We start from the raw sequence: 22,856 nt of genomic DNA, 5'->3' as shown, positions 1-22,856 counted from the left end.
TTAGGAACATGGGAATGTAATACTATGGTCCATCTATTGGCTCTGGCCAGGCCAACTAGTTTCAAGAGACAGCAATGGTGAAGTTATTCACTAATTATCCCAATGATTTTCTGTCCTGTGTCATTAACAAGGACACATCTCCATTTCTGAGACTTAATTGGGTTTGGTGCCACAAACCCCGGTCTCCATTCCATTGAAGCCATGTCTCATTTTTTCCACTCTGGCCCTTCTCCATAATTTAAAACCCATTTGTTTCCCCCACATTTACACTCTGTCATTGACTTGTCATTGACTTGAAAGACTAATTATGTTTTTGCTTTCAGAGGCTGCAGAGTATTTCCAATTTTTTCTTCTTCATTTCAGATTTCCAACATCTGCAGTTTCTGCTCTTCAATTGCTGGCCCACATTCTGCTCGTGGATGGGATAGCTCTGGACCTTTGCTTCGCATTTCCTACTTCTTCCAAGCTCTAGCCATTGATTAAATTACTTAGAGTATTTCAAAACATTATTTCAAACATTTTACCATAGATTGAAAAAAATCTCTCTAATTGCATTTGAATGAATCAATATGACTACTCCCACCAGCTCGTCTGCTTCACAGACTGAGTGTTTGCTCATTGAAATTGCGTTTTGGGAAATGTTTTAAATTCACCCTCTTCGATCACACTGGCTGTGTCCTTCTGGACAAGGTGAAACAAGCTGTTCTGGTCTATATTGTAGAGAGCGGTTAGAATTTTAAAAGCAGTAATCATATCACCTAAGATAGACACAAAATGCTGGAGTAACCCAGCAGGTCCGGTGGTATCTTTGGAGAAAAAGAATAGGTGACGTTTCGGGTCGGAACACTTCATCAGACTGTCAGAAGGGAGATAGACACAAAATGCTGGCGTAACTTATCAGGACAGGCAGCATCTCTGGAGAGAAGGGATGGGTGGTGTTTCGGTTTGAGACTCTACTTCAGACTGAGAATCAGGGTAGAGGGAAACTAGAGATATGGAAGGGTACAAAAAGTATGTAAGGTGTGAAAAGAACAGATCAAAACAGATGACGATCAAGGAAATGCACAATGGTTCGTTGTTAGCCGAGAAGAAGGTGACAATGAGGCATACAAACAAAAATATTACTCACGAGGACAGTGAGAAGAGTTCCGACCCAAAATGTCGCCTATGGTTTTTCTCCACAGATGCAGCCTGACCCACTGAGTTACTCCAGTATTTTGTGTCTATCTTCGGTGTAAATCAGCGTCTGCAGTTCCTTCCTAATGATATCACCTCTCAACTTTCTGTTCCCAATGTGAACATGCCCAGCCTTCTGTGCCTGCTTCAACCTCTGGGATATCTTTTTCACATTGAGTGGACAAACCATCCTAAATATTCTTAATATAGTGATCTATAATATGCCGAGTCACGCTAAGAAAGCTCAGCCTCATTCAGGAGATGGCAGCCTGTTCGAGTGGTATCTCATCCACCCCCATAAACATACATTCCCTCCACACCAGTGTACCATGGCTGCAATGTATTCCTTATTTCAAATGCAAGTTACAGATCTAGGCTACTCGGGCAAAATCTCACAAATGTACCATCTCTATCTACAAGCAAGACAGGGGCAGCTTGCAACCTGTCAGGTTACACATAATCCTGACTTGTTAATATTCATGTGCAGAAGGGAACTGCAGATGCTGGTTTATACCAAAGAGAGACGCAAGCTGCTGGAGTAACTTGGCAGGTCAGGCAGCATCTGTGGAGAAAAAGGATGGGTGACGTTTTGGATTGGAACCCTTCTTCAGACTGAATATACCAACCAACAGTCAACAAAAGCATTCAGCCATTCAGGCCTGCTCCACCATTCAACAGGATCACAGATGATCATCCACTTCAGAGCCTGCTCCTGCCTTCCCCTCATATTCCTGATGCCTTTAATTTTCAGAAATGTATCTACTTCTTCCTTGAATATCGTGGCCTCCGCTGCTTTCTGGGGTGGAGAATTCCAGAGGTTCGCCCCACCCTTGAGATGATGGAATTTCTCCTGATTTCAGTTTTAAGTGGCATACCCAGCATAGAGAGGTTGTGGCCCCCGGTTCTAGGTACCCCACCCAAGAGGAAGACTCTTGCTGCACCTCATTTGTCTTTGTCCTGAATTGTTGCTGCTTCTGTTGTGAAAATGGTTTCAAAATTCAAACTCAGAAGAGGAGTTGAGCAAGTTCGGGGTGGAATGCAAGCTACGGTGGATGGTATTGATCCTGGATTATTCACAACTACTGAGATGCTTTGAGGACAGATCTGCTCAGGAACATTGATTTCCTTGCAACTGTTAGGCACTCTTGTTTTCCTTCAAGAATCAATTCATTACCCAGCTGACAATAATTTCATTAGGTTGTAAAAATAAGCTTTGCAGAACCACAAACGTTGGCGGCGCCTACACCTCGGGTTGCCAACTGTCCCGTATTAGCCAGGACATCCCGTATTTTGGGCTAAATTAGTTTGTCCCGTACGGGACCGCCCTTGTTCCCTATTAGTAGGGTTGCCAACTTCCTCACTCTCAAATAAGGGACAAGGTGACGTCACCGCACCGCGCCCCACGTGACCTCACCCAGCCAGCGGCCACGTGCTCCCGCTCCACCAATGGCGGCCGCCATTGGTGGAGCGGGAGCACATGGTTGCTGGTTGGGTGAGATCTCGTGGGGCGCGGGGCGATGACGTCACCTTGTCCCGTATTTGGGAGTGAGGAAGTTGGCAACCCTACCTACACCTGAAGCAGTAGCTTGTGTAGAATATTGGGAGAAGACAACAGACAATGTAGAGGTAGAATCAAAGAACTGCAGATGCTGGTTAATACACAAAAGGGCACAAAATGCCGGAGTAACTCAGCAGGCCATGTAGCATCTCTGGAGAACACGAACAGGCAACATTTTGGGTCAAGACCCTTCTTCAGAATCTGCCTTTCTACATTTGAAGGAGGGTCTCGACCCGAAACATTGCCTGACCATGTTCTCCAGAGATGCTGCCTGATTTGCTGAGTTACTCCAACACCAAACAGAATCATTTTAATCTCAAGGCTACCACTTAGAGAGAACTCAGATGAGGATGGCCGATTTGGAACAGTTACAAATGTTAGAGTGCCGAAAGACACTGGCCTTAATCCTGATTTTGATGCAAACCATCTTTGAAACTGAAGCCTATAAGAAGCCTATCTCCTGGAGATTGGAGTGGCAGTTTTGCAAGTACATCTGCTTGCTCCAGCAGCAGAAGATAAACCAAAAGCAATGAACTGGAATGACCAACTTCTCCCAGAGTGAGTGTCACAGGTTGACTAACAATGCAATGAATGAGAGTTGCCGATCAGACTATAAATATGGGTGCTATATGGACTAGGAAAAAAAATGGTGAACAGGGCACAGAATAGTGGTCACAGGCTAAATGACACACAACACCTGGAATGAGGATCTGTCACAGATGTGGGTAAATGACATTTTAGGGACCGATTTGCAGAGATCACTTGCAGGAGTTAATGCAGAGGGATTTTAATGTTATGCAATGATGCTTGTACACAAGGTATCAGTGTTAAATGTGCTTTAAAAATACTAATGGAAACTATTCTTACTAACTTGTGGTTTAATTGTTTATGTGATGTGAGGCAGGAATGCAATATAATGAGATCAGTGCAGATAATGAGGGCAGAGAGTCCAGTGAAATCACAACCACTCTCCTCCAGGCTGGATCTAGTCAACTGCACCATCAAATGAGAAATTAATTCCCGGAGAGAACAAATGGTTATTAGAATTTTCGAAAGAAGTAAACTTGGTTTTGGTGTAAAGTTATTCAAGGCAAGATTGTTCCTAAGTGAAAAGCTCACATACTGTGACATTTTGCTTATCTAGACTGGAAGTTGGGCCTCATCCGCCTGTTAATTACGCTGAAGAGGAATTGCTGTAAATGTCTGTTGTTGATTTTTACATTCATTTACGCTTTGCGTCTGCGACTTCCGACGGCATTTTGTTGGAGAAATCAACCCGTCTTTCCTCAGGTTTCAATTAAGTGTTGTGTTTGCTGCATTTCATATGAACCCATTTTGGATAGTTTCTGCAGTGTCTGTTTTGATGCGGTGTTCAAGATTATTTCGCTGAGAAAACACAAACACTGCAGAAAAATACTGGAGTAACTCAGCGGGTCAGGCAGCATCTCGGGAGAGAAGGAATGGGTGACTTTTCGGATCGAGACCCTTCTTCAGACTGATGTCAGGGGAGGAGGCGGTCCCGCCCCCTCCCCTGACATCAGTGAAGAAGGGTCTCAATCCGAAACGTCACCCATTCCTTCTCTCCCGAGATGCTGCCTGTCCCACTGAGTTACTCCAGCGTTTTGTGTCTACCTTTCATTTTAACAGCATCTGCAGTTTTTTTACCTACTGCAGTAAAATAGATTGTTTGCAGCAAGCCTTGTCATAATTCCTACCCAATTCCATCTCAGTGTCTGATGCATTGGTGTCAATACACTCCCGAGGGTGAACCTGCTCCAAATCTCACTCGTGGCTACCAGCTAACTCAAGGGACGAAATGGACCAGCCCACCGGCTGTCTATTTTGGACAATTAAGCACAGAATTTAATCTTCAGATTAACTAACTGTGCATAATGTCAGTCATGCTGAATACGGCTGGAGGTAATCATTGCCTCGAACTACACAGAGGTCCTGCAAACGTTAATGATTCATGGGACCGTGAAGGCGGGCAGAAGCCCCGGGCGGTAGATACAACGTGCAGCCCTTCCAGGGGCTGATCACTAATCCGGCAGCCACAGAGTATTTTCTGTGGCAGGTTATTATTAGCTTTCAAAAGTTAATTGCAGTGCCCGAGTACCTGGATGCAGAGTGTCAGAGGGTAGTATATTTTCATTTATACAGGAGTTCTTGAATGGCTCCTCGTGCAATGAGCGCAAAACAAGAATTAAACAAAACTGACAGTACAATCCATTCCCCTTACCCATCTCTTTACTCACGGTTTACATTTTATGGATCAAACTCAGCACCTGATCTAAACAATACCAAGCCACAGTAATAATCATACATGGTTTTGTGTGTTCAGCAAAAGTCATGGTGATAGCAGACTGCAGCAAATGGTGCCCCTGGGGATCAGTACTGGGTCTCTAGCTTTTAACTACATTTATCAAAGGCTTAGACAAAGTCTTCAGTGCAAGGCTTGCCACACAGACGCCCGGCGGTCGTGGCCAGGCTTGCATGCTGTAACAGGCTACAAAGCAAAGTTGTGGCAGAATCGCTGGCAACAAAGCATCCATCCTCGACGAGTTCTGTATAGAAGGTCAGTGGATTAATGTCACCCGCCCCCACAGCCTCGGGTGCACAGTTGCACACGTCAGATCAGCCTTCCTGGTCGTGAACCCATGGAAAGCAATTGGCCTTGATGGAGTCTCCAGCTGTGTTTTCAGAACATGAAGTTAGGACTCCAAATGCTGGAGAAACTCAGCGGGCCAGGCAGCATCTCTGGAGAGAAGGGATGGGTGACGTTTTGTGTCGAGACCCTTCTTCGGACTGCAGGCTTCAGAAGCTGCACGGAGCAGCTGGCAGGAGTGTGTGTGGACATCTTTACCCCGCTATTCCACACTGAGGTTCCCACCTGCTTTAAGAAGACTACAATCATTCCAGTGCCATAGAAAAACAAGGTAGCATGCTCTACTGACTACTGTCTAGTGGTTCTCCATCCACCATGGCAAAGTGAATCAAGAGGCTGCTCATGGAACACAATTCGAACCTCCCAGTAAGTCTTAATTCACTGTTTGCCTACCACTACAACAGGTCCATGACAAACACCTTCTCCATGGCCCTGCAGTCATCCCTGGACCATCTGGAACCAATTCCCGTTTGTTAATCTTTGCTCTACCTTCACCACCATAATTCCAACCAAACTCATCTCCAAACATCTGGACCTAGATGTCAACAGTCCTTTCTGCAACTGGATCTTTGACTCATCCATAGACTGCAATCTGGAAGGATAGACAACACACATCCTGCTAGATATTTCTCAATGCCCTTCAGGATGCTCCTCCTCCAGTTTGAGCCGTACAAAGCCAGCGATCCCTGCAAGTTGGTGGGAACGGTACACTCACTCATGGAGCTTCGAGAACATCCTGGTACTGTTTCCACTTCAACCTGATACACTCCTGCCATGGACTGATGTGTCTGCTGCAGGAGTCTTGTCTCTGGCATATAAATGATACGCCTGCCCATTCGAGCCAAATGAGGGAAATTAGAGCCTTAATGCTTAGAAATGTTGTTTTAGGAGAAAAAGGTAACATTGCTTTGTTTCTCCTGCCAGTGAACATGGGAGATTTTGCAGACAGCGTAGGTGGTATAATCCCAGTGGCTTCATGGGTAGACCATACCTCATGCCAAGAGGTACCTCAGTAAGACTCCAGTTCTTTGCATTTGTTAATAACCTTGCAGCAGAACCTATTTCAATTGTTTTCACCTCATTGACCCCATGTGATAGATGATGTACAATGGTCACTGCTCGTTAAGGAAAGTTACACTCAGGCTTCGCTTCCTCCTCCCCATAAAGTTTGGGATCTGGAACATCAACATTTCACGAGCATCCCTGACAGCCGGATGCGAGGATTTCTCTGCCATCATAGCCCACAAACACCATCACACATATAGACTTGGGACATTTGGACCAGTGATCATCCCATACATTAGCACTATCCTATACACCTGGGAACATTTACTATGTTTTTACCGACGTCAATTATCTACAAACCTGCACGTCTTTGGAGTGCGAGAGGAAACCGGAGCACCCGGAGAAAACCCTTGGAGTCACAGCGTGAATGTACAAACTCTGTGCCAGGGAGCTGCGCGGGCCCGATCCACCCGCCGAACAACCGCGGCGCCAAGGACCGGAGTGACGACCGACAATCGGAACGCACCCCGTTAGACCCGACTCACCCCGCAGCAGGCTCCGAGGGGACTGCAGGGAGGCTGGGCAGTGAGGCCTGCCTGGGTCGAAAGAGCCTCAGCAGCGGCGGCAATGGGAACCTTGGTGGCGACAGCTTGAGCCTCGACGGCAACGGGGGCCTCGGCGGTGATGGGGCCTCGGCGGTGATGGGGCCTCGGGGGTGATGGGGCCTCGGTGGTGATGGGGCCTCGGTGGTGATGGGGCCTCGGTGGTGATGGGGCCTCGGTGGTGATGGGGCCTCGGTGGTGATGGGGCCTCGGAGGTGATGGGGCCTCGGCGGTGATGGGGCCTCGGCGGTGATGGGGCCTCGGCGGTGATGGGGCCTCGGCGGTGATGGGGCCTCGGCGGTGATGGGGCCTCGGCGGTGATGGGGCCTCGGCGGTGATGGGGCCTCGGCGGTGATGGGGCCTCGGCGTTGATGGGGCCTCGGCGGTGATGGGGCCTCGGCGGTGATGGGGCCTCGGCGGTGATGGGGCCTCGGCGGTGATGGGGCCTCGGCGGTGATGGGGCCTCGGCGTTGATGGGGCCTCGGCGGTGATGGGGCCTCGGCGGTGATGGGGCCTCGGCGGTGATGGGGCCTCGGCGGTGATGGGGCCTCGGTGGTGATGGGGCCTCGGCGGTGATGGGGCCTCGGTGGTGATGGGGCCTCGGGGGTGATGGGGCCTCGGCGGTGATGGGGCCTCGGCGGTGATGGGGCCTCGGCGGTGATGGGGCCTCGGCGGTGATGGGGCCTCGGCGGTGATGGGGCCTCAGTGCAATGGGAGCCTCGGCGGCAGTGGAACGTGAGGGGGGGGGGTTGCACAGGGAAGACAATGGGGACCCGGTGTGGGGGTTCGCCGTGAAGAACAAAGGGGGGGTTTTGTGTACCTTGTGTGTTGTGCCTGTTGGCAGAGCAATTTCCTTTGGGGGATGAATAAAGTTTTATCGTATCGTATCGTGTCGTATCAGAAAGGAGCCGGAGTCAGGATCAAACCCGGGTTTCTGACGTTGTAAGTCAGCAACTCTACTGCTGTGCCACCATGCTGCCCCGCTGAAGACTGATATAAAGAGTTTTTTTCTGGAAAGACTGTTGGAATGTTGGTCAGAACCCAAAGAAGAATGGAATGTAAAGGGGTGACATTTAAGCTGTTGTTCTGGTTGGATTCCTTCTGCAGGACTTCAATCAGCTCCTACCCAAAAATCAGAAAGGGTTATTTGCTCTTGGGGAGAATAGTGTGTACATTTGTGAGAACTATTTATCTTAAATAATTACATTATCATATTTCATGGACTACTCTTAAATTTCTACCATTGCAGGTTAAGCTTAGTTTAGAGATACAGCGCAGAAACAGGCCCTTCGGCCCACCGGGTCCGCACCGACCAGCGATCCCCGCACATTAACACTATCCTACACACTCAGGACAATTTACACTTACAACCAAGCCAATTAACCTACAAACCTGTACGTCTTTGGAGTGTGGGAGGAAGCCAAAGATCTCGGAGAAAACCCACGCAGGTCACGGGGAGAACGTACAACCTCCATACGGGCAGCACCCGTAGGCGGGATCGAACCCGGGTCTCCGGCGCTGCAAGCACTGTAAGGCAGCAACTCTACCGCTGCGTCACCGTGGCCCCCAAGTGTAGAGCTAATTAAAATGGTGGACACAGAAATAGGACATAATCCTAAAATCAATGTGAGACCATCCAAGAATAATGTCCAGGGACACTTCTTCAAGAAGCTACATTCTCTGTACCAATACAAAATAATTATCAATATATGTCTGAACAAGTTATCACCCTATGACAATTTACGAATGATTAATTAAATAGATTCAACAATTTCATTTCCACTTTCTAGATTAGAAAGATTATTCGCCATTTTTAAAAAATCATTCTTAAATTAGACTTCAAAGCAAAATAAGTTTTTTTCCACCTCTGACACTCAAACGGTTTGCTTGGGTGGTATTTGTAGGGTGGTATTTTTAAGCAAGGAGCATACTGTTGTTCCCCCATCAATGCATGTGTTTATACACTGTGATCTTATTGACAGCAGATTCATTGAGTGTGCTGCTTCTCAAACAATGTAATGGTTTCAAGCATTCACTTTGCAGTAAAAGCTTAGAAACACAACATGTACAGAGTTGGTCTGCTGCCTTGCTGCTGCCTGCCTTGTAAATCTCTCCTCCTTTTGAACATTATTGCCACGATGCAATGCTTTCTGTAGAAATGACACTGGAGAAATCAAGAATCAACCCCATTAATAGTTCTGAAGTCAGACCACATACAGTACATGTAGAATATTTTCTCTGCTGACAGACATTAATAAACCAAATGCGTTTTAATACAACCTTTTAGTTTCTTAATCAAATTACTGATATTAGCTTTTTGTTCCAGAGTTAATTAATTACTTGAATTTAAATTCCCAGCAGTCCTGTAGGATTTGAATTTATGGCTCTGGATTAATTGTCCAAACCTCTGCATCGTAGTCTAAAAATGTAATCTGTATGCAATTCAATGTCAAGAAAGCTCCTCATTTAAAAAAAAGAGTCCTTTTTGCTAAGATCCAATCTAAGATTTATGTGGCAAGTTAATGGATAATTAAAGTGCAGAATACATCAATTTTCTTGTAACTCACATTGATGATGAGGGTGCTCTTGCAAAAGACGTTTTTTTTTTTTTGTTATTCATTCACAGGACATGAACATCACTGACAATGTTGGCAGTAATTCTCCATCCGTAATTGCACATGAACTGGGAAAGCAGTTAAGGATTATGGTGTTACATAGAGCCGAACAGCTCAGAAACACACCCTTTGGCCCATAGCCTCCATGCAGACCATCAGAAATGCATTGAAGATAAGACACAAAATGCTGGAGTAACTCAGCGGGACTGGCAGCATCCCTAGAGATATACTTATCCTATTCACTTGCAGTTGGTCCATTACCTTCTAGGCCTTGGCAATTCACATGATGGACTGGATACTTCTTGAAATTAGCTAAACTAAGTAAGGATATTTCTGAAGAAGGGTCTCGACCCGAAACGTCACCAATTCCTTCTCTCCGGAATGCTGCTTACACAACAATCTGGTAGATTCATGGTCACTATTCCCCATGTAGTGCCTTATTTTTAGAGATACAGAGTTGAAACAGACTCATTGGCTCACTGAGTCCCTGCTGACCAATGTTCACTGTACACTAGCTCTGTGTTATCACATCTTTGCATTCGGCATACTAGGGACAATTTACAGAAGCCAATTAAAGTACAAACCTGCACGTCTTCAGAATGTGGGTGGAAACCGGAGCACCCAGAGAAAACCCACGTGGTTACAGGGAGAATATACAAACTCCATACAGACAGAACTTGTAGTCAGGATTGAACACAAGTCCCTGGCACTGTAAGGCACCAACTCTCCTGTTGGCAGACCACTGTGTCTTTGGATTGCAATGGTGGGATATGAACTATTGTCTCCAGATCACTAGTCCTGGCTTCCAGTTTAGTTTAGGTTAGAGATACAGCGAGGAAACTAGATACCAATCCAGCAATCTAACTATAATGTTACTGTGCCTTCAATGGTAGAACATTGCAAGTTGTTCATCTACTTGTGCTGACTAATAACTCAGTATTTCTCACATTCACACAACAACTTATGGATTAAAATGGTGAGAGCTATCCAACTCTCATAAGGTAAGACACAAAAAGCTGGAGTAACTCAGCGGGACAGGCAGCATCTCTGGAGAGAAGGAATGGGTGTTGTTTTGGGTCGAGGCCCTTTTTCAGATCCTTCATCAAACTCTTGTGTCAGTGAAATCAAGAGCTTACTGTACATTTTTCTTAGTCAGCTGGTTTGAAGACTTACATATACGAGATTGGGTTTCATGTGTGTGTGTGTGTGTGTGTCAGATCAACTAATCAAGTACAAATTTAAGTTATTGCCTGAGGATCTGAGAGTCCTTTTAAATGTGGGAGAACAGCAACCCTTCATCAGTGAGCAAACTGTTAAAAAAAATACCCGAGGGGATATCTCTGACTCACTCTCCCATCTGTTTGGAGCAGAGCAAGGATGAAAGATAAAATCTAAAACTCAGTAGCTAGCTGCTGGCTCTTGTAAGAGAAAGTGATGGGTTGAGTTTGTTTCTCCAGATAGTCATCCGTCATTTCAGGCTGAAAGGTTTCTTTGCTCAGAGGTTTGCAAATCTAAGGAATTCTCTAGCTCACAAGGTAGTGGTTACTCACACATTGATCATATTGAAGAAGATCAATAAATAGAATTAATGTTAAAAAAACAGCCATAAACTGATTGATAGGTACACAAACTCAAGGGGCAAAAAGTTGACTAGCCCATCTACTTTTTATACTAAAGTAAAGCTCAGACGATGAGCAGATTCCAGTAGAAAAGCAGTATTTCATCTCATGGCTCCAAGGCAATAATGTTTAGTTTAGTTTAGTTTAGAGATACATCGCGGAAACAGGCCCTTTCGGCTCACCGGGTCCGCGCCGACCAGCGATCCCCACACATTAACACTATTCTATACCCACTAGGGACATTTTTTTCTTAACATTTACCAAGCCAATTAACCTACATACCTGCAGGTATGTATACAATATACACAATAATTGTAAATGCATCCAGCACACTAATCCAAGGGATGTCAGGAATCTGCTCCAAAGGTGCAATGGCACAAGGGAACGGCAAGTGCATTGAAAACGCAGTGGGATCGAGTGGCTGGCCTCCACAAACTTACCTGGAGCTGCCCGAAACCTAGGCTCATCTCAGGACACCACTACAAGCAAAATGGGAAAAATCTACTCAGGCATTCAAACAAACCTTTTCTTTTCAAGCTCTGTTTTACAGCAGAGATATTATTGAACTAGAATAATATCTCTGCTGGTTGCCTTAAAATCAGATATATTGGCACCCATTTGTTAAAGAATTCATTAAAAACAATAAATTAAACATCATTATGTTCATTGGGAAACTTGCCCAAGCACTAGTGTGTGCAACTCAGATGAGTGTAAGTTTCCCACCCAGCAACGTCACAAATCGTGTGTTACACATTTCCTCCCTCGCTTCCACAAACTTTGTTAAACACAAACCCAAAACACTAGAAGCACAACCTGCTGTGTCCACCAATTGTAGGGACTCTTGTTTTAATATCAATATCTCGCACAAATCATCTATCGGTTTTCAAAGCTCAGGATATTTGAACACTGATTGCTCCATCATTGATCGTAGCCCCCGTATTCTATGTGCATCAAAGCCGCGTTTCATGATCTCGTCCTCGCTGATCATTCCACATCTCACAGGGATGTGGAGCCGCTCAAGGCACAGTGCTTCTGTAGGCCAGATGATTGCATTGATGGTGGTCAAAAAGACTGAAAAGTTCACCCCTCTCCCCCCATACACTTCCCCTCATCTCCTTGGATGTATTGTGTGTAACTAGACTATGGTTACCATTGGAAGGGGTCCTTTAAAGTCTGATGATCTTTCCTGTGGCAGGCATGCCAATGCCAGGGCACTTGTGAACTTGTCATGTAGCTTTTAGACTTTAGAGATACAGTGCAGAAACAGGCCCTTCGGTCCACCGGGTCCGCACCAACCGGCGATCACCATGTAGATTAACAACACCCTACACAACCGGGACAATTTACAATTTTACCAAAGCCAATGAACCAACAAACCTGTACGTTTTTGGAGTGTGGGAGAAAACCGGAGCACTTGGAGAAAACCCATTGGGAATTAACACTCGATGTTGCACATGCTTAACAAACTAATAAAAGTGAAATTCAGTTTCTTTGCCAGACCAGCTTGAGGTGAGATTGAACCTGATCGTGCACCAGGCTCACCGTAATGCCTGTGGAGTGGGGAGTACATGCAGTGTCCTTAGAAACTTGACGATCTCCGATTTCAAAGTACAGTTCGCCTCAACGTTAACTTGAGTGTCTCAGATGCATCTTTTGCTCATGTTTTATCCTGTTCCAGGCACAGGAAGAGTGGGGTTTGACCATGTTAAGAGAGCTGGTTAAGTTTGGTAAATGTGTTAGAAGGTTCTACGTCAGCTGTAAAGACCACTTGTTGAGTTCCATCTCTATTTCATTGTGAGTCGGGGGGAAGTGGTTTATAGTACTCTCGGGCCTGTGTGGCCTTGGCAGGTGAAGGCACAGCAGGCAATAGCGATTAAAATCAGACAAAAGTGGTGAAAACCTTCTGAACCAATATCTTGGAGGGATGGGGGGGGGGGGGGGGGGTTCTAGGGCTGGAATGTTGTAACAGAGATATCATGGTAAAGCCATGGAAAGTTTGAGAACACTTATGGGAAGTTTAAAAATCAATATTTTGCTTACCAGGAGCCAATGAGTATCGGGGAAATTGATGAAGAAAGCTTGTTAGGAGTTAGGATGCAGGGAACAGAGTGTCGGGTGAACTAAACGCTTACAGGAAGCAGAAGATGGAATGGAAATAACAATGGCCTGAATGTCAGTTTTAGCAGTAAATGGATGGAAGAATGGTACAATGGTACAATGGTACAATGGGACAATTCTCGTTATTGAGGATTGAGTCCGGGGATGATGTTAGCAAGCCATTTTCCCCCCAGCAATAAACCTAGTCTATAAGATTCAACAGTCTGTGGTCTGTGGCGGGCATGTGAGGGTAACTGAACTAGAAAACGAGTTACAGAGTTACCAGATAGATTTGTTTCAGAATTTTAAGTACACTTTCTGGGCATTAATGCATATTGAATGGGGCTGATTGATGGTGATTTTAAGAAGGAAATTGCAGTGGATCAATGCGAACACCACAGTACATGAATCATCAGAGCTTATCCAATCTATTAACATGTAAATCAAAATAATGAACTATTGATGTGCAGACAGGACCTTCACTCACCCACACTTCATCATTTAACACTCTGCCATCTCATCACTGCCCAAAAAACTGCTCAGAGACACCACCACACCCTTAGAAACCACACACTGGGACCGTGAAAACTTGTCCCAGACAGTGTTAAGCTTCAATCGCAACTGCACTCACAAACTTTGTATTCATGAGTAAGAAAGAACTGCAGATGCTGGTTTAAATCGAAGATAGACACAAAATGCTGGAGTAACTCAACGGGAAAGGCACCAGCTCAGGAGAGAAGCAATGTATCCACTCCTGTTCAGCAACCTCTCCATCCCCTCCCCATCATCTGAGAAGCCAACATCAATATCTGCCAACATCACTTACTACTCTCCACTGCCTGGTTGATTCCCTCATCAACTCCCTCCCTCCCTCCCACCCGCCCACTCACCATCTAATGTAAGAAAATAACTGCAGATGCTGGTACAAATCGAAGATATTTATTCACAAAATGCTGGAGTAACTCAGCAGGTCAGGCAGCATCTGTGGAGAGAAGGAATGGGCGACGTTTCGGGTCGAGTTGAACTCACTGCCCACCTGAGCTCCAGTGTCTGTTCCTGATAGTAAACAGCAGCACCCTGATCTTCGTTGGGGGGGGGCTGAAGAGGGATTGGGGTAGTTACTCCAAACTCCTTGCCCTTCATTGTCATTCTGATGGCATCTCTGTGTTGAAGGCCCTTAGAGTTATACAGCATGGAAACAGGTCCGTTGGCTCAACCCATCCATGCTGACCAAGATGCCCATCTGAGACAGACACAAAACGCTGGAGTAACTCAGCGGGACAGGCAGCATCTCTGGATAGAAGGAATGGGAGATGTTTGTGACTCGATTCAAAACATTACCCATTCCTCTCTAAAGATGCTGCCTGTCCTGCTGAGTTACTCCAGCATTTTGTGTCTATCTTTGGTGTAAACCAGCATCTGCAGTTCCTTCCTACACACGGCCGATCTAAGATAATAACATTGGCCCGTGTTTTACTCATATCCCTCTGAACCTCTCTTATCTATGTTCTTATCCAAATGTTCTGCTCCTTGGCTCAATATTCTGCTCCTATTTACAAGCCCGCTCTCAACAGTTTTTAAATCCCTCATTACATTATCTTTATTGCTCTATCACTCAGTTAAGCTCTGTCGGATTAAAATAATTTCAGACCATAACTACTGTTTCTCAGAGAGCTGGTGCTGAGAGTAATTCTAGTTAACAATGACACCTACTGCGAGATTTCAAAAGGGAACTGGAAAAAGACTTGAATAAACTTGAAGTGATCAGAGACAGTTAGTGAATGGGATAAACTGGGCTTAGAGTCATGCAGCAGGGAAACGTGTTCTTCAGCTCACAAAGTCCATGCCAACTATCAAGCACCCTATTACATTAACCCTACACTAATCAATTTTTTATTCTCCCTGCATTCCCATCATTTCCAAAGGGTGTGCTGGTCGGTAGGTTATTTGTCTAATGTACATTAGACACGGTTGTAATGTACATTTGTGCGGCACGGTGGCGCAGCGGTGGAGTTGCTGCCTTACAGCGAATGCAGCGCCGGAGACTCAGGTTCGATCCTGACTACGGGCGCCGTCTGTACGGAGTTTGTACGTTCTCCCCGTGACCTGCGTGGGTTTTCTCCGAGATCTTCGGTTTCCTCCCACACTCCAAAGACGTACAGGTATGTAGGTAAATTGGCTGGGCAAATGTAAAAATTGTCCCTAATGTGTAGGATAGTGTTAATGTGCGGGGATCGCTGGGAGGCGCGGACCGGATGGGCCGAAGGGCCTGGTTCCGCGCTGTATCTCTAAATCTCTAAAAATCTACATTGCACAAGAGGGAGGTAGGAGAGCCAGGAGGGGTTGATGGATATTTGGGAGGGAATTAGTTACAGGCAGTGGGACTGATACATTTACTCTGCTAGCCTGCATTGATTCAATAGGCCAAATGACAAATGAAACGTGGGAAATATACACTTCTTCCACCCCAAAATCTACAGAACTCCATTCCAAATGCACACAACGTGCAACGTTCCCCCAAAACACACACTCTCCTTCTGAAGAGTTCATGTTTCCCCACACCGACCAACATGCCGCATCTACACGAGTCCCACCTGCCTGCGTATAGCTCATTTCCCTCTAAACTCATCCGACCCATGTACCGTGTCTTAAGCGTTTCAATAGTACCTGCCTCAACTACATCCTCCGGGAACTCATTCCATACACCAACCACTCTTTGTGTAAAAAAAAGTCATGATGTGATGTTCTGAAACTTTGATGAAACCAGAGTAGGCAATCCCAGTCAATAACAATAACAACAGGAGTGCTATGAAGCAGCATCAGCACATAGAATTCTACCACTGAAATTCATCCCCCATCAAATACTGCCACTTGTGTCCACCACATTTTGACCAGGGATTAATTTCAGCTCCGCACCAGGCTGAGCACGGAACCATAAATACTCGAGAGGGCGAGAGACCCAGGAAATATGACTTCACACCACACAAAGGGTGGTCGGTGGGTGGAACAAGCTGCCAGAGGAGGTAGTTGAGGCTGGAACTATCCCAACATTTAAGAAACAGTTAGACAGGTACATGGATAGGCCAGGTTTGGAGGGATATGGACCAAGCGCAGGCAGGTGGGACTAGTGTAGCTGGGACATGTTGGCCGGTGTGGGCAAGTTGGGCCGAAGGGCCTGTTTCCACACTGAGTCACTCTATGACTGTGACTGGTAACATTGAGTTGAGGTGGCAACGTCCACACCAATTGAGACATGACCCATCACAGTCAAAATCATCAATGACCCATCACATCATCATGACCCATCACATCATCATCATCACATCATCTTCATCACATCGTCATGACCCATCACCATCAAAATCAGCAATGGGCAGCTGGAACGTTAGCACTCAACAAAAGCTTTTCACTGTACCTTGGTACACGTGACAATAAACTAAACTGAAACTGAGATGAAGTCCTAACCCAGGGTAACATCACCAGGCCCATAACACGTTCATCCGCTCCGCTCTGCTGCTGCCAATCTCCTATCCCCCCACATCCGGACCAAACTCAGATCCTGGGGGGACAGGGCTTTCTCCATCGCTGCTCCCACCCTATGGAACTCACTACCCCAAAACGTTAGAGACTCCTCCACACTCACCACATTCAAAACATTGTTGAAGTCTCACCTGTTCAGTACTGCCTTCAACCACTGAAGGTCACCTCACCTTCTGTCTCCTTTCTCTGTTCGTTTATTTATTTACTTATTTATCTATTTATTCATTTCCCTATGTTCTCTAAATCTCTGTAAAGCGTCTTTGAGTATATGAAAAGCGCTATATAAATAAAATACATTATTATTATTATTATTATCGATCTTCTTTTGGGAGATTGGTTTTCTAGATAAGCGTTCTTTATAAACATTGGCAGAAGTAGTTAAGAAAGATTTATTTAAGTCAACAAACTGTAACGCGCTGTGTGAAAGGATGGTAGGAAGAAGCCTTCAGTGTTTTTTAAGAAAGTATAGGAATCAGCAGAACAAGAGCTATAAAATGCAGATTCATGGACTTAGAGCTAGGAAGCATTATTTGGACCGTATGGGTGCGTGTTGGGAAAGGGGAGGTTGTGGTTGGGGTGGAAGAGCAGTGAGGGGCTGAGTACAGCAGTGGGGAAAGTGCACGGAATATACAATAAATAGTAGGGTGAAGGCATGCAGTGATGATATCAGAAAACAATCCCTCACACACAAAAAACAAACTGCTGTAGGAACTCAATGGATTAGGCAGCAATCGTAGAGGGAAGTGGGATGACATTTTGGGTCGGATCTCTTCTTTAGGCTGACGGAGTAGAGGAGAGCTAGCTGGTAGAGTCGTACAGTGCGGAAACAGGCCCTCAGTACAACTCGTCAGTGCCGACCAAGATGTACTTTTTATGCTAGTTACATTTGCCCGCTTTTTGGTCCATATACCTAAACCTTTCCTATCTATGTCTCCTCTACTCCATCAGTCTAAAGAAGAGATCCGTGTGTCTTTTAAATGTTGTCATTGTACCAGCCTTGACTACCTCCTCTTGCAGCTTATTTCATATGCCCACCGCCCTCTGAGGTGAGGAGAAGGGGCGGTAAGTGATAGGTGGATCCATGGATGTAGATTGGCAGATGAGTCAGATGAGGGAGAGACGAATGGAAATCCTAACCAAGGCTGGAGGTGATACATGGGGAAGACAAAAGGGTGCAAATGGTAGAAACTAATAAGAAAGGAAGATGGGAAGTGGAATAGCAAACCAGAAAGTAGGAAGAAGGGAAAAGGGGGAAGTATATAGAGAAATGGGGTTCCAGAGTAGGGAAGCGTGGATGATGAGCAGATGTAGGTGGAAGTAGTTGAAAGAAGATGTACATGGGGGCTGGGGGGGAGGGGGATGGTTGGGGGAGCTAGGTATATGAGACTGGAGGATACTTATCTGAAATTAGGGAATTGAATGTTCCTTGGGTTGTAGGCTACCCAAACGGAACATGAGATGTTCTTAGCAAACAGTTAACAATGGCCTGTTTCCTTTATCATCGTTACTTTTTTGCATGTCTTTCATTCATCTGTTCTATATCTCTCTCTCTACATCACTGTCTACATCTCTCATTTCCCTCCCCCCCCCCCCCCCCCCGACTCTCACACTGAAGAAGGTCTCGACCCAAAATGTCACCCATTCCTTCTCTCCAGAGATGCTGCCTGTCTCACTGAGTTACTCCAGCACTTTGAGTCTATGAGATGCTCTTCTACAGTTTGCACGTGGCCTCACTCTGGCAATGGAAGAGGCCAAGGGAAGACAGGTCAGTGTGAAGCAAGGGAAGGGGTATTGAAATGGTGAGCAACCGGGATGTCCAGCTAGCCCTGGTGGTCAGAGCGCAAGGGTTCAGTAAAATCTAAGCATTGTGTCACTAATGTGGAGGAGATCTCATTAAGATCACTGAATACAAAAGATTGGAGGAGGTGCATGTAAACCTCTGTCTCACCTGGGAGATTTGTTTGGCTCCCTGAATGGATATGTTGGACAAAGTGGATGGATAGGTGGACAAGTGTTGTATCTCCCGTGGTTGCAAGAGAAGGCACCTGGGGCAACTCAGTGGGTCAGGCAGCATCTATGGAGGAAGGAGAGAAGGTATATGTTGGGAGGGATATGCAAACTAATGAATCACAGATACCATTATCAGTCTCTTGTATCTCAATTCTTCCCACAAATTTGAAACTCTTCCAAAAAGCTGTTGAGGCTGGAAGTCTTCGGATAATTTCAATCCTGACACTGAGCTCTTAGGGGCAATTGAGTTAAAGAACCAAGGAAGATAAATTAAGTACAATAAAAAACAGAATATTGGAAGGAAGCAGCGGGATAAATGAAGTAATTTGCTGATCAGCCCCGCACTTAATTGGATTGTAGATGAGTTGAGGGGACGGAGTGACCTCCTCCCATTCTGGTGTCTGTGCAGTCTCTCTCTGAAGCCCGCTTCCAGCTTTGGACCAAGTACTCCAACTTCTCCGGTGCCAAATCCTGCTGAACTGCTGCCCTCTGCAGACCGCAGCGGGTACTGCCCGGGGCAGCCACATCGGATTGGACTGTGTGTGGCTGGAGTATCCACTGCTGTGTGTCAGGGATAATTGATCGGATTTGATGCCAGAAGCAAAGTTGCAATGTCAAGGTCATTCTGTAATTCATGTGTTATCTATTTCCTTTGCCCAAGGATTTTATGTTAATTTTGAAGCTCACATGACAAGGACTTGGTAGAAGTTGTTAAAAATATTCTGTTTGCTCCAAAAATCAAACAAAAAGAACTGTGTGATTTATTTGGTAAACATTTCTATCGGTTGTTAACCCACGGCTTTCTTCGTTGATATCTTTAGATCAATCCTTCCATTATTGTGATTTTATCCTTATTAACCCATGACTGTCTCTGGATATTCCCTGACTTTGTCCAGTTGATGTTCAGTCATTCGGGGATGAAGGAGGCTGTATAATTTTGATGGGTGAAGATTTGTTTTCATGTTAACTAAATATGTCATGTTGCATTAGAATTAATAGTTGAGAAATGTTTAAGAGCCATACACAGAGCAGACTCATCCAATGGCTTTGAGTCATTGCTGCAGCAAGTACGAATTTCATTGTTCTATCTAGGAAACGTGACAATAAAACACACTTGACTCTTGAGATCACTTTGGTGTCTAAGCCTGTGATGATTTTCATGTTCCAGTCCAACTCAAGGCAGACCTAAAGACCATCAGTCTCGCCAGAGTGCTGCTTTATTACACTTTCCGTTGGGTCTGATGATCGGCCTAGCCAAAGCAAGGAATGGAGTGATAGGCATACTACATGAGTGTGTTTTGCTAATACCGCTGAAGATGCCAAAACTTTAATTACATCCCGCACTGAGTCTGCATAAAGGCCATCTCTCTCATGCCTGCACCATCACAGGGGGCACAGATGCGTTTCCATGGCAGCTCAGATTCAGCTGCTGTCACGGATGAAACAGCGATTGACCCTTTACTTTCCAACTTGTTTAGGTATGAAACTGCACCCTGTATTTAGTGAGTACCAGTGACAGAAAGAAGATGAGCAGCAGGTAAAATAGACAGCAGAAGCTGTTGGGCAGCACGGTGGCGCAGTGGTAGAATTGCTGCCTCACAGCGCCAGAGACCTGGGTTTGATCCTGACTTTGGGTGCTGTCTGTATTGAGTTTGTATGTTCTCCCTGTGACTTGCATGGGTTTTCCCAGGGATCTCCAGTTTCCTCCCACACTCCAAAGAGGTACAGGTTTGTAGGTAAATTAGCTTGGTATAATTGTAAATTGTCCCTAGTGCGCATAGGATGGTGTTAGTGTGCAGAGATCACTGGTTGGCGTGGACTCGGTGGGCCGAAGGGCCTGTTTCCACCTGTATCTCTAAACTACGCTGAACTAAACGCCACGGCTGCCAATAGTGGAGTGATTAACATCACTGCTGTGCAATAAGCCAGAATTGGAGAAGAGAGAACTGAGATGATTACATTGCAGGAGATATAAGAAAATAACTGCAGATGCTGGTACAAATCGAAGGTATTCCCGCCCCCTTGACATCAGTCTGAAGAAGGGTCTCGACCCGAAACGTCACCCATTCCTTCTCTCCTGAGATGCTGCCTGACCTGCTGAGTTACTCCAGCATTTTGTGAATAAATACCTTCGACATTGCAGGAGATAGTTACAAATACAGGGGAGGATGAAGCGATGGAAGAATATGTAAATATTCAATCATCAGTGGTCTGCTGAGACCAGGAATCAACACAGGATTCAACAACGTGTGCATAGGACACCGTAAAGAGTAGGGAATAGATTCTGGAGAATTCCAAGTTATGGACAGTTCAAGGTGAACTGGCTGGAAAGGGAAAAACAAAGGTTTTAGACAATAGACAATAGGTGCAGGATGAGGCCATTCGGCCCTTCGAGCCAGCACCGTTTTGGCAGGCAGTAGGCTGAGGGTGAGCCAGAGGCTGATGTAACAGCGCAAGGTCAATGGGGTCTCAGCTGTAAAGTGTTGCAGAACATGTGTGCCCATTGCATGACACAGGCATGCACTGCATTGGTCAGGCTTGGTCCAAATCACACACGAGCCAGAACTGTAATTGTGTTGTTGATTACCTTGGTAGGCTGTGTCAAATCCAGCTAACTTACAATGATTAAAGGCAGATGGTGGCTCTTAGAGGCAATATGCAATATAGCCAGAACTAATGGAAGTCAATTCAGAGTCATTGCAGCTCGTCAGCAGAGATGCCACCACATGGTGCAACATCCTTCAAAGATTCCATATATTTTATTGTCACATGAACTTAGGTACAGTTAAATGCTTTGTTTTGGATTCAGCCCAGTAAAATCACTTAGCAGTCTGAAGAACGTTCCTGGAACTTGAAACCTCATCCATCCATTTTCTTAAAACTAGATGTCTTAGTTTTAAGGAGATAGGGGAAAAAATGTAAAGTGTACTGAGGCAGTCTTTTTGTGTGAAGGGCAGTGGCTACATGGAATGAGGTGGCAGATGAAGCAGCCGAGGCAAATATAATTATAATATGTAAAAGACATTTGGACAGATATGTGGAAATAAAGTATTTAGAGGGGTATGCCAAACAGGCATGTGGGTTAAGGCCCCGTAAATATCTTGGTTGGCACGGATAAGGTGGGCACATTTCCGCATTGTTTAACTCTATGATTCTATGACTTTATTTATGATATTATTCAAAAAGAATAAAGAAGTTCCCCCTAAGTCCTGGCCAATGCTCATTTTCACACCTACACCAAACAATGAGGTTTGTAGGAAGGAACTGCAGATGCTAGTTTACACCAAAGACCGACACAGAAAGCTGGAGTAACTCAGCAGGACAGGCAGTATCTCTGGAGAGAAGGAATGGGTGACGTTTCGGGTTGAGACTCTTCTTCAGGCAGAAGAAGCGTCTCGACCCAAAACGTCACCCATTCCTTTTCTTGAGATGCTGCCTGTCAAACTGAGTTACTCCAGCTTTCCATGTCTACTTTCCAAACATTGAGGTTATCTGGTCATCATCATATTCGTGCTGTTTGCTGGAGGTTGCAGTGTATGAATTGGCACCTGCATTTCCTACATTCTAGTAGGATCTGTACTTCAAAACAAAATGTGCCTCATTGATTGTAAAGCACCCCGTGAATTCCAAAGGCAGTGAAGCAGTAAAATACTTTATCTTTGAATAAAATTAGTTTTAGGTTTAGAGATATAGCATGGAAACAGGCCCTTCAGCCCACGCCGACCATTCATCACCCATTCACCCCACCCATCACCCAGTTCTATATTTTCCCATTTTCTCTTCCACCAGGGGCAACAATTAACAATTACAAAGGCCAATTAACATACAAACCCGCAAGTCTCTGGGATGTGGGAGAAAACCAGAGCACTTGAAGAAAACACACGCGGTCACAGGGAGAACGTGCAATCTCCACACAGACAGCACCCAAGTTCAGGATTGAACCTGTGTCTCTAGTGCTGTGCGGCAGCG

The sequence above is a fragment of the Rhinoraja longicauda genome, chromosome 32 (assembly GCF_053455715.1).
Source record: "Rhinoraja longicauda isolate Sanriku21f chromosome 32, sRhiLon1.1, whole genome shotgun sequence".
Taxonomy (NCBI): Eukaryota; Metazoa; Chordata; class Chondrichthyes; order Rajiformes; family Arhynchobatidae; genus Rhinoraja; species Rhinoraja longicauda.
Note: the sequence above shows the minus strand (reverse complement) of the source record.